The sequence below is a fragment of the Halichoeres trimaculatus genome, unplaced genomic scaffold, assembly GCF_033239565.1.
Source record: "Halichoeres trimaculatus isolate MK-OKI-2021-1 unplaced genomic scaffold, fHalTri1.1 fHalTri1_scaffold_23, whole genome shotgun sequence".
NCBI classification, from domain to species: domain Eukaryota; kingdom Metazoa; phylum Chordata; class Actinopteri; order Labriformes; family Labridae; genus Halichoeres; species Halichoeres trimaculatus.
Genome location: NW_027437201.1, coordinates 18976064 through 18982063, shown reverse-complemented (window position 1 = coordinate 18982063; position 6000 = coordinate 18976064). Strand labels below are relative to the sequence as shown.

The window sequence follows — 6000 nt, the reverse complement described above, 5'->3', positions numbered from 1 at the left end:
CTCTTGTTGTGAGCGGAAAGAAGTGAAAATTGAGCAGGAAAGCACCCTGCTCTGCCTTCAACACAACCAACAAACACTATGGCACATACTCACATAAAAACAAAGAGCTACAGCTGCATCCATCTCAATCATCTTTGTTAGAATGTAGCCTACACTTCAGGTGAACCAAAACTAGTTTGATATGCACACAGCTTTTTAAAAAAAGGACACAGAGCCACCTATTGAAGCAGAATGAGACGTTCTCCACCAAGAGTCTGATTCTCTTTTCTGCATGTGCACGCGGACAAGACTAGATCCCTGTTGTGGCTTTACCATCAAGCTATGACCTTAGTGCAGGGGTGGCCAACCTGTGGTTCGCGAGCCACATGTGGCTCTTTGCCTTTTAGTGTGTGGCTCTTTGATCTACTCATAAACCTGATATATTGATGCCAACGTTGGGATACTTAAGTTTCAGTTTCTCTTCTCTACATATGCTCATAGATAGATAGATAGATAGATAGATAGATAGATAGATAGATAGATAGATAGATAGATAGATAGATAGATAGATAGATAGATAGATAGATAGATAGATAGATAGATAGATAGATAGATAGATAGATAAGGTAGTCAGATCAATGGAACTTTGTCTCTTCTGCAGTAAAAACAGAAATTTGTCTTTGACATGGCTTTAAGTACAATTTTAAACACACCTACAAATGCAATTAATCTTGCTTTGAAAATCGGAAATGTACTGATTTTTACATTATGTCATTTGGTTTATGTGTGAGAGGAAGTGCGTTTGTAAGACCATGTTTTTTTGTGGCTCTTGGTCTCTGACTTGTTGGCCACCCCTGCCTTAGTGGTACCGCTGCGTGCATGTAAACATGCTAACTAATAGCCTTCCTTTGTGTTATCTCACTTAATATTTCTATTTCGACACTGCACCTTTATGGACAAGCAAACTCTGAGAGTTCGTTCAAGGAAGTGCAAAGAGTACAAAGATAAATTCCGGTCCAACATCTGCAGCCGGAATGTTCTATTCTTCAGGATCATAAATACTGGATGTCATTACACCAGACTTTCAAAGTGCTCCAAGAAAGAGATTCTTACTTCATGGCGGCAGAGATGAGCTGAGGTTAAAACTATAACTTCCTTTAACTTTATTTCTATATCAAATTAAAAATATGACGCTGAGTGGAATGAAAAGGATTGTGAGTATGATGCCACTTCTTGAACTTTCTCCATAATTGATGAGTTCATTATGAACCTCTCTCCCTCCTCACTGACACTTTGTGGTGAGGGAACATGAAGGATTATGAATTCATGCAGAATTTCACGCATGAAAAAGCAAAAACATCCCAGACTTAGGTAACACTTCCGTTTTGAAAAAGACAAAATAACAGCAGAAGACAAAGCATTCGACTCTTTCAATGTAACTGCACATCCTGCATAAAGTGTCCTCCTGTCCTAAATCACATATACTGCTGCAGGAGTCTGACCCCTGATAATTGTGTCATCAAATCCTCGGATGACGCAGCTATCTTTGGGCTTAGAGCACCAGAATAGCACCCCATCAGTAAAAAGAGGGGAGCTGTGAAACCGCCGTGATAAGAACAGTCTCACTCTGGATGTTAAAAAAGACGGAGGAGACAGTTTTTGATCCCCCAGAGGTAGCAGCCAGTGGTTATCCATCATGGATCCATCACTCACATCGTTTCCTGCTGAAGACTCAGAGTTTACACTGACAGCACAGAAATCATGAGAGGAGACTCTTTGTTACTGATTCCAGGAATGACTTTGTGTTTTAGGAGCAGCACTTCCCTGAACAGAAGAAAAATGTTCAGTTTATGAGCTGGATGGAGACTTTTCTCTTCAGCTAAATGCTTTTAATTTATGCAGACTGCCTGGATGGTTATTGACCTTGCATGAGTGCAGTTCTGTGCTTCATGTGCATAAAAGTGTGGCTGAATAGGCTCAGATGTACTTCTCTAGGATCCTCTTCTATAGGTGGGCTGATTAACTTTACAGAAGCAGAAAAAACAAGGACAAAACAACAGGAAGTCAAATCTACACTCTCGCCTGCATGTCTTCCTCCTTGCACATCAGCGTCCTAAATTATATGCATCATGTAATACTTAATGCATTCTTTTGGCTACTTGCACAAAAAGAAAGTCCATGCATGGGTTCAACATCCAAAACAAACATCGCCCTGAAGAAAGCCAGCACAGACCACCATCCAATGACACCAGGATGGAGCTGAGCAGTGACTGAGAGCTGAACTTCATCACCAACATCATTGTTTGACTGCACTAATGCGCGCCCGGCTCCTGCATTAAAGGATGACCACATCGATATATTGAATAAATGTCTTATTCTATCCCTCAATGTGTTTCTAAATGCATTACCAGGGATGAAAGAAACTAACAGCCTGAGTGCTTCTATATGTGTAAATGCTAGGCAGTTTACGTACATGTGAGTCACTTAAAGAGAGATATTTAAGTGTTAAAGGAAAAAAATTGAAACGTTCAAACAACCATGTGCAAGAAATGATGGGATGAGATAAAAATATAATGGATGGCTGGGCAGAACGAGTCTGTGCCCTATCTGGGCCACCACTGACACAAAGAGTCTTGATCCGCCTTAGGGCACAGGTTGTGAAAATCCAAATAAAGTGTGTCCAGCTACAGAATCAGGGTCACTGTCCTGGTTTAATACGGAGCAGTTAAATTTAAAAGTTGTGTTTCCAGTCTCTCACGCTCTCAGCCACAGAGGGACACTTTTTCTTCACAGTCTGAAAAACAGAAGGTGTGAAGAGTCTTCATGCATGGAGGACAGAGCATAACTGGAGCCATGTGGCTTTAAATGAAAGCTGTTAGATTGTTTGCATTTAGCAGGAGCTAAAAATACCCTCCAGTCTGTTATTTAACTCTTTTACATGATTTCAGCTTCAGTGCAAAGACTCGTTGTTTCAGTCTGCTTTATCAGATCTTAAATAAGAGTATTAGATAATCTTGTTTCTGCAGGTTGCTCAGAGACTCGTTGGCTCCAACATGCAGAATGAGTCAAGCAGCAGAAAGAGATGTTCTCGTTAAAAGAAGAGACTGACGTTCCTATTCCCGCGACATCATCATCATCATCACCATCATCATCATCCCACACGAGTGTTGCTCCACGGTGTGCGATGTGATGCTCAGTTCTGCACAGTGTACAGCAGCTACAGGAGGCGTGCTTGTCGCTACCAGAGGAGCGCAGGAGGAGAGCCGGAGCAGAGGCTACTGGGCTTTTTAATCGGACACCTGACACACCGTGAAAGAGGACACTTTTTAGGGGTGCTGTGCCCCCGCCTCCTACTCTCCTGAGCCATGGCATCAACGGATCGATCAGCGCGTGAGTTCTCCTCCTTATACAATCAATGTCTTTCATGTGACGGATGCATGCGTGCGCGAGACACAGAGCAAACCGCATGTCAAATGACGTGTTAGGCATCATGTTATGGTCACTGCTACTGTGGGAGCTGCTGTCTCCTTTTGAAACACACGTAGGATGTAAGGTAGAAAATAAATAATCAGCTGTGTTTATTTTTCGCACGCGCAATTTATTTGCACTGTCCACATCCCCTTAAAGGAGACGCGTGCGCGCGCAGCTTTGGCAGCAGCATCAGCAGCTCGCGGAGATGTCCTGGCCGCAGGCAACCTTCAACTTCAGCTCCGTGCTGATGGAGGGCGGTCAGCAGAAGTAGCCCACATCTGTCCGCTGCTCCCTGTTAGCTGGCCTGCTTTTGTCGCTTCGTGTTAGTGTCTGAGTGAGTTAGGATAAAAAACAGACTCCACAAAGCCTTCAGAGGACAGGACCACAGCTGGACTCACATACTGGAGCATCTATTGTAGCTGACCTGACTTTAAGGAAAGCAGGGTTAGGGTTGCATATAGCTAGCCTGAAATAACCTGCAGAGGAACTTCTCAGGACAGCACAACACTGACCTGTAAAAGTCAGAATTGAAAAGTCTTTTTAGTAAAACAATAATAATAAATAAAAGATAATTAAAAAAAAAAAAAAACTAATGCATGATTGCAATTTGAATAACTGCACATGTATAAAAAGAAACACAAAATTGTCTTGCTCCTAAATTTATCCCAGCACAGCCTTCAGGCATTACAGCTGTACTACATTATCCACTCTGAATATCCCTCCCATAACACATGAATACCAAAAACAGAACTCTCATTTTGGAACAGGACTACCAGACCATGAGGCCGTGCAGGCACTGAATATTTAAAGTGAAACGTCAATAACAACGATAGCATGCAGAAACACAGCCCTGTATGCAATAAAAGTGTCACAGTGAGGCATATAACCATGCTAACATGACCGCAAAATGAAAAATAGCTGCTAAATAATATGCCACAGTGTGCAGGTATGCATCCCCAGGGAACACGTCGGTCTCCTTAAAGCAATTCATCTCATATAGAGAGATCAAGAATGTCAACAAGCAAGGTGCAGTGGACGAAAAATTGGGAGATCACTAACTCATAATTGTTGAGATATTATTCTAAACATCAAGATTCATCCTCTGGGAAACAAGAGTATCCATTTCTTAGGCATTTAACTGACTCATGACCTGTCTGTTTACAGTAGTAGAAAAGTCAGAGCATCACTATAGCCTGAAGATACATAATTCATCCTCCTGGGACCATTACTATCTGCTACACCCATTTGATATTTTGTTATTCAAGGCTGGAGCAAGGCGGTGGTGGTTAAACCAACCGAGCGGTTGATAGAGCCATTCTGCTGGCAGGGCTAAAAACACCGACAGTCTGAGCGAGGGTGCTAAAAGGGCTGCTGGAAGGCTTTGAGGAGAGTTTCTGGCTGAGAAATACAAACACTGTGCCTCCGAGTGAGGATGGATGAATGCAAGACTTGGAGATTTGGATGATTCAGATTGAGATTCAGCAGAGAGTGAAAAGAAAAAAAAAACAGGGACTGAATAAGATGATTTGACACCCAGCAGGTTGCACCAACAACTTCATATAAAATCCAGATACCACAAATAGAGAATATAGCAAGACACATAAATATTTTTTATGATAATGTTCTAATGTGTTTCACATTTGGAGCAACCCTCTGGTGGTCACTCCAGGAACTGCAGTTTTGGACACTCCAGTCTCTCTTTTGTTTTTTGTTTTTGTTTTTGTTTTTTAACTCTAGTCTTTGCTTCATTTTTCTTTCCAGCAGCTTCGACTGAGTGCATCACCACATGATGGACACACTGATGTTTTATTTCAGGAAATCTTTTCACATGCTTCCACAGGCCTGATAATCAGCTCCATGCTGAAATCTGTCAGTCACTGTCAGTCTCTGCAGGATCACAGAGAACAGGGTCACGATGTCGCATTAAGAACTCTTTATCTTTGATTTCTTCTTCGTGCTGCACAGTCTGGCGTCTCATGAGAAGGTCTCCAGACTTCTCTTGATTACCAGCACTTCATTTGAAGTGCTCAGCCCACCCTTCCTGTTAGCTCCCTGGGGGTTCCGTCCAACGGAGCTAATTTAAGAAAGTGAATCATGGCTTAAACCTACCTGCTAATCACCAATCACTCAGAAACCGTGCAGCTGTACCTCATGGGTCTAGGCTTGTTTTGCAGATTTTTTGCCCTCATTAATCATGCGTTTTTTTTTCCCCCACAAACACTTTGAAATTGGATCGCAGCGAGCTCCTCTGTGCTCGAAGCTGTTGTGTAATGTACTCTGTTATGTGCTGATGAGTGCTGTTCATGCTGGTTTTGGGAAACATGATGCACTGTGAAGTGATGTTTGAGTATGCCGGTGATATTATCAGGGGGAAAATGGACTCTCTGGATGACTTTGTTATGAAAATAATTTTATTTATGCTGAGGACACAGTCGCTTCCAATATATTCGACTGTATAAGCAGAGCTTTTGTTTGTTTGGTTTGGTTTTATGCCATCAGGACACTTGAGAGGAGAATTTGTCACTGTTTCAAACATTCACTGTATACAAA

At 42.1% G+C, this 6000-nt stretch overlaps 1 protein-coding gene across 1 annotated transcript in view; it reads left to right on the top strand.

The window, feature by feature from the left end:
* The first annotated feature begins 3028 nt into the window (after nucleotides 1–3028).
* tbkbp1 (TBK1 binding protein 1) overlaps nucleotides 3029–6000 on the top strand; it is a 72235-nt gene continuing 69263 nt past the window's right edge. The window contains exon 1 of the mRNA XM_074663417.1: nucleotides 3029–3369. The gene's annotated coding sequence lies outside the window, so the exon portion shown is untranslated. The remainder of the gene's footprint in view (nucleotides 3370–6000) is intronic.